Source organism: Dipodomys merriami, unplaced genomic scaffold (assembly GCF_024711535.1).
Source record: "Dipodomys merriami isolate MVZ:Mamm:240054 unplaced genomic scaffold, mDipMer1.0.p SCAF_1128, whole genome shotgun sequence".
NCBI lineage: Eukaryota > Metazoa > Chordata > Mammalia > Rodentia > Heteromyidae > Dipodomys > Dipodomys merriami.
In genome coordinates, this window is record NW_027202414.1 from 223,987 (window position 1) to 231,006 (window position 7,020).

The window sequence follows — 7,020 nt, forward strand, 5'->3', positions numbered from 1 at the left end:
TGTTTCTTTGGACTTGGCTTACTTCACTTAATAAATTTTTTTCCAAGACTTTCCAATTCCTAACAAATTGGGTGATACTATTCTTTCTGATGGAGGCATAGCATTCCATTGTTTATATACACCCACATTTTCTTGATCCATTCATCTACTGAGGGGCATCAGGGTTGGCTCTATATCAGCTATTGTAAATAATGCTGCAGTAAACATAGCTGTGCTGGTAGTTTTAGTATGGTCTTGTTTGTGATCATTCGGGTAAATGCCCATAAGTGGGATTGCTGGGTCATAGGAAAGCTTCATATGGAGTCTTTTGAAGAGCCTCCATACTGCTTTCCAAAGTGGTTGAACAAGTTTACACACACACCAAGAATGCAGTAGAGTTCCCTGTGGACAGATGCTCTCCATCATCTGTTGTTGCAAAAATATGGAACATTTCACTAATTTGCATGTCAACCTTGCTCAGGGGCCATGCTAATATTCTCTGTATTGTTCCAATTTTAGCGTATTTGCTGCCTAATTGAGCACAGAACATTTTTTATATATAAAGTGTAATTTATTTTCTTAAACTAGACAATTCAAAAAAAAGTCATTTTCTTGATCCATTCATCTACTGAGGGGCATCAGGTTTGGCTCTATATCAGCTATTGTAAATAATGCTGCAGTAAACATAGCTGTGCTGGTAGTTTTAGTATGGTCTTGTTTGTGATCATTCGGGTAAATGCCCATAAGTGGGATTGCTGGGTCATAGGAAAGCTTCATATGGAGTCTTTTGAAGAGCCTCCATACTGCTTTCCAAAGTGGTTGAACAAGTTTACACACACACCAAGAATGCAGTAGAGTTCCCTGTGGACAGATGCTCTCCATCATCTGTTGTTGCAAAAATATGGAACATTTCACTAATTTGCATGTCAACCTTGCTCAGGGGCCATGCTAATATTCTCTGTATTGTTCCAATTTTAGCGTATTTGCTGCCTAATTGAGCACAGAACATTTTTTATATATAAAGTGTAATTTATTTTCTTAAACTAGACAATTCAAAAAAAAGTAAGTTCAAAAGAATTCTTGTGAAATTTTAGAAGCATGTATTTCTTTTTTTTTTTTTTTTGTTAGCAATACAACAAACTGTTAGTACCATGCATTTCTTACATAAGCACACATTTAAGAATAAAGTCAAGACTGGCATGTCAAAAACAAAATAATTCCAGATATTTGTTGTTCAAGAGATGTGTAGGAGGAGGAATTCAATTGTTCTATACAAGGCACCTGTCATAATGAACACTGCAGCAAGTGTTAAGGTTGTTAAAAGTTTTAAATTTTAAATGTATTTAATTTTGGGAATTTGCATATATATGCCAAAATTAGGACTGTTTGGCAGGTCATAAACTTTTCTATAAAGTATTTAAGGTTTATGGTAGCAGACATATGGTACTAATTATGTACATTTCAGAGTTTATAGAAACATTACCAATAAGAAGTTGCAAAGTCTTTGCGTAAAGAAGCAGAGTGAAGAGTTAAGACTTTGTTAACTATATAGTTTCTGTTTAATTTTTAGGGCTTCCTTACTTTACATGTTAGTGAGGAACAAATGATGATATAAGCCATATACAAATGATGAGATGAGCCATAAAAAGTAATCTTAGTGAGTAATTTTAAAGACTACTCATAGCCTATAAAACTCTTTTTAAGGGGCTGGGAAGGTGGCTCAGTGGTAAAGCGCTTGTCTTGCATGCTTGAGACCCTGGGTTCGATTCCTCAACACCCATAAACAAAAAACAAGCTGGAAGTGGTGATGTGGCTCAAGTGGTAGAGTGCTAGCCGTGAGCTGAAGAGCTGAGGGGCAGCACCCAGGCTCAGAGTCCAGGGCCACGACCGGATCCAAAATAAAAACCAAAACAAAATCCTCTTTTTAAACATCATAATCTTAGCCAGTTTTAAATGTACAGGAATATGAGAAAGTAGTAAAATCTAATATGTAGAACACTGGTAATTGTTTGTTTTTTTATTTGATTAATCATTAATATTTAATTGTCCGTTTTCTTTATTTGTTGCATTGTTTTCCTTTTTGTAATATAATACAACTTTTTATAAGTCGTCCTCAGGAGGTACTTTGAGAAGCTTACTGGGATGGCCAAAGCATTTTTTATAGGTGCATGTGAGTTTACAAAGAAGAAAATTAAGACAAATTATTTATTAAAAAAATTATCAAGTACAGTCTGAATTAGAAGGGATGATAAAGGTCCACACCCAAAATCTTAGCCTTCGTCTGAAGCTGCGGTATTACAGAGTTGAGACCACAAAAGTGAGAGACTGTTTTTGTGTTTTTTGTTTTTGTCAGTCTTGAGGCTTGAACTCTGGGCCAGAGCGCTCTCCCTGCACTCTTCAGCTCAAGGCTGGCACGCTATCCCTTGAGCCACAGCACCACTTCTGGTTTTCTAGTGGTTTATTAGAGATAAGATTCTCACGGACTTTCCTGCCTGGGCTGGCTTTCAACCGGGATCCTCAGAACTCAGCCTCCTGCATAGCTACGGTTACAGTCCTGAGCCACCAGCACCCAGCATTGTTTTGTTGATTTTTATTTTGTTGGTCATGGGGCTTGAACTCTGGGTCCTGGGTGCTGTCCCTCAGCTCAAGGCTAGCGCTACCATTTGAGCCTTCGTCTTTTTCTACTTCTGTAGTGCTGAGGAATCAAACCCAGGGCCCCATGCATGCAAGGCAAGCACTCTCCCATTGAGCCACCTTCCCAGCTCCAGAAAGACTGTGCTTTAAAAAATCATCTAAACAATATTTGCTTTCTGCTTTGGGTTATATAATGAAATATATGAATATCTTTTTATATTTTTGTGAATTGTCATACTTCTAAATTTATGCTAACTTGAGCCACTTTATCCTTTTCAAAGTCATGAAATATCTCTGAGAGTGTTCTTCTGGGAAGATTATATTTGCACTTATAATTTCTTCTGAGTCATTTTTATTTTTTTATTGTGAAAAAACTGTACAGAGGGATTACAATTACATGGGCAAGATAATGAGTATATTTCTTATCAAGCATTGTAGCCTCCTCCTTTATTTCCCCTTCCCATCCATTCCAAGCCTCCCCCCCACCCAATCCTCCCCCCACCACCCACCAAAGTTGTAAAGTTCGTTTTCGACATGACAACTTGTACTTCTTATTGTTGCAACGGGTCCACCTGTATCCTTATTTAAACGACTTGTTTTTCCCCTTCCCTTCCACAAATTATAACAACATCAAATACAGTGAAAGCAGGGGTTATAATGTGGGAGAGAGACATACAAAGCAACAAGGAAATAATCATATAAATGCGTTAGAAACAAATGAATGAAAGAAAAAAACATTTAAATACGTATCTTAGGGTTCATTTTCCTAACATCACCTTATCTGACCTTTTCTGCTTGACTCATACATATACTAACTATTGCAAATGAGGGAAACCATGGGACCTATGTTTCTTTGGGCTTGGCTTACTTCACTTAATATAATTTTTTTGAAGTCTTTCCAGGCCCATATCAAGCATTGAAATAGAAACAGCAATAAGAGACCTTCCATCTAAGAAAAGTCCAGGACCAGATGGTTTTGCAGCGGAATTCTACAAGGCCATCAAAGCAGAGCTCACACCAATACTCCTCCAACTCTTCAATGAAATTGAAAGAGAAAGTTCACTACTGAACACATTCTATGAAGCCATCATAATCCTCATCCTAAAACCAGGCAGGGAATCATCATTTTTATTTTTTATCAAAATCATTTTATATGTTATATTGATGGGTTATCATACATCAGATACCTTCAAATGTACATGAAGAGTCTAAAGATAGCAGTATGAATATTCTCATACAGCTCTTGTTTATCTGTTATGTACTTTCAGTATTATTGTACTTCTCTCTTTCACCCTTTTTCATTCATGGTCTTTCTCTTTCAGGCTCCATGTCTGCTACTTAGAATTTCAGCTGGTCTATTATCCCTCAGGATCCACTGGTTTTGTGGGAACATGATAGGGACCAACAGTTTCCCTTGCAGTTTTTAACAATTATAAGATTGACGTGATATTATTCTTTGCCATTCTAAATGGCAAAACAACAGATCTAGGAATTCCTTTTCACTTTTCTTCTGTTATAAATTTTATCTCATAGGAATCATTGGGATAGGTAAGATATTTTGACTTGAGACCTAAAAGTTCTTTTTCTTTTACAAATAACCTTTGTCTTTGATTATCAGTAAGTAACTACATGTAATGAAAACAAAACTATCCTATTGTAAGCAGACCGAAGTTGTTCACAGGGATGAAAAACAAGGTAATGGGGCAAGTGAGAACAAAGGATACCCATCATAGAGCACAGCTCCTCAGAGCAGTTTAACATGTACACTTTGTGAGAATGACAATGTGCTGGGAACTATTGATTAAATCACTGAACACTGATTTATATATATGTACATATATTTGCATATGTATATTTATTTATATATGCATATATGTATGTATATGCCCTTATATATGTACACATGTATGTTACTATACACACAAATTCACACATACATATACACATGTATACATGCACACATGGAGAAAGACACATATTTACAGCCAACACAAGTTTCATTAGTTGTTGACTATGCCTTAGATGGAATGCTTGGAACAAAATATGTTGAAAATATATTTGTCTCCATGAGTTCTTTTACCACTCCTCTTATCTCTTAAAACTGGTAGGTTTTGACAGATTCGACTTGCAAAATGCAGTACAAGTCACTTAGGAATCTCAGTAAGTAAAGAACATATGGTGTCTCCCAGCTCCCTACAGAATGCTTGCTCTTATAGACACTCTTAACAACCAAAGTAGCAGGAAAATATCCTTGTAAAGAATAAAGTTATACATCTCATTGTTGCAATAGGTCCACCTATATCCCTAGTTAAATGATTTTTTCCCTTCCCCTCCACAAATTATACCTACATCAATACAGTGAAAGCAGGGGTTATACCGTGGGGGAGGAACATGCAAAGCAACATAGAAATCATCTAATAAAAATGTTAAAAACAATTTCATGAAAGGCAAAAAAACATTTGAATACTTATCTTGGGCTTCATTCCCCTAACATCAAGTTATCTGACCTTTTCTGCTTGACTCAGACATATACTAGTTATTGCAAATAAGGAAAACCATGAGACCTATGTTTCTTTGGGCCTGGCTTACTTCACTTAATATAATTTTTTCCAAGTCTTACCATTTCCTAACAAATGGGGCAATGTCATCCTTTCTGATGGAGGCATAGAATTCCATTGTGTATATATACATTTTCTTGATCCATTCATCTATTGAGTGGCATCTGGGTTGGTTCCATATCTTAGCTGTAGTAAATAGGGGTGCAATAAACATAGTCGTGCTGGTAGCTTTAGTATGGTCTTGTTTGTGATCACGTGGGTAAATGCTCAAAGTCGGATTTCTGGGTCATAGGGGAGCTCTATGTGGAGTCTTTTGAGGAACCTCCATACTGCTTTCCAAAGTGGTTGAACAAGTTTACACTCCCACCAACAATGTAGAAAGGTTCACTTCTGTCCAAATCCCCTCCAGCATCTGTTGTTATTAGAGTTCTTTATTATAACCATTCTAACTGGTGTGAGGTGGAATTTCAATGTTGTTTTGTCGAAAAACGAACTTTACAACTTTGGTGGGTGGGGGGATGACCGGGTGTAGGGGGAAGATGGGAAGAGATGGGAAGAGGAAAGAAAGAGTAGCCAACAATGCTTGATAAGAAATGTACTCGTTATGTTGCCCATGTAATTGTAACTCCTCTGTACAGTATTCTCACAATAAAAAAAATAAAGTTATAAGGCGCTAAATAGCATCCTTCCTTGAGCTCTTTTCCAAAAGACAGCATCAATTCCTAAGCAGATGAGTGAGTCCTCAGAAGACTGGCCCTCAGACCAACATTTAACCAACCCATGTGAAAAGTCCTATGAGAGAAATGCTGACTGAGGTCTGGCTGATTTCCTGGCCAAGAAAATAAGAAAAGAAGAAAGTATTTTTAATGTATTAAAGTTTGAGAATAATTTGTAAACTGTCAATAATTGTGTAGAAAACAACTATACCAACTGACAAAAAATGATGTGCTCTTGGACTTGGTGAGTGATTTTACCTGTGTCTACACAAGTAGAATCAGCATAAATCAAGCCAGTATTTCTTCATTTAAGATATGAGGAAAAGATACAGGTTGACCCATTGTAACAATGAGATGTACAAGACACTCTATCAAAGAGGGGGTGGAGGGATGAGTTGGGGAGGTGTGAAGAGAAGGGATGGTAGGGGCAAAACAAAGGAGAGGGTGCTCAATAAGATATATACTCATGCTGGGCGCAGGTGGCTCAGGCCTCTAATCCTAGCTACTCAGGATGCTGAGATCTGAGGATCTCGATTTAAAGCCAGACCGGGAAGGAATTCCAAGAAATTCCAGCTTTTTTCTTTTTGCTTATGTGGTGCTGAGGAATCGAACCCAGGGCCTCATGCATGCAAGGCAAGCACTCTACCACTGAGCCACCTTCCCAGCCCCTGAGAAATTCTTATCTCCAATAAACCACCCAAAGACAGGAAGTGGCACTGTAGGTCAAGTGGTAGAGTGCTAGCCTTGAGCTGAAGAGCTGAGGACAGCGTTCAGGCCCAGAGTTCAAGCCTCATGTACGACAATAGAGAAAAAAAATAAAATGTACTCATTACCTTACTTATGTATCTGTATCCCCTCCATACAGTATTTTTACAATAAAAATATATATTAAAAAGATACAATGAAAACTTCTGTACTTATAGGAAGTTGTATTTGTCACTCAATATCAGTAAGGTATTGGTTTTAGGACCACAGGCATATTAAACTTTGGATACTCAAATTCTCTACGTGAACACAGTATATTATTTACATTAGAATCTGCCCACAAACTAGTGCAGAGTAATTGCTATGAAAATTTTTACTACATTCTATATTTGTAATGAAAAATAAAAGTATATGCACTATCAACAGAT

At 37.1% G+C, this 7,020-nt stretch overlaps 2 non-coding genes across 2 annotated transcripts; both read right to left on the minus strand.

Annotated features, from left to right (window-relative positions):
- Positions 1–415: 415 nt before the first annotated feature.
- Positions 416–522, minus strand: LOC138822604 (U6 spliceosomal RNA). Its single transcript, XR_011370577.1, has one exon. It is a non-coding gene; the product is annotated as a U6 spliceosomal RNA (small nuclear RNA).
- A 352-nt stretch (positions 523–874) lies between these two features.
- Positions 875–981, minus strand: LOC138822605 (U6 spliceosomal RNA). Its single transcript, XR_011370578.1, has one exon. It is a non-coding gene; the product is annotated as a U6 spliceosomal RNA (small nuclear RNA).
- Between the last annotated feature and the right edge of the window lie 6,039 nt (positions 982–7,020).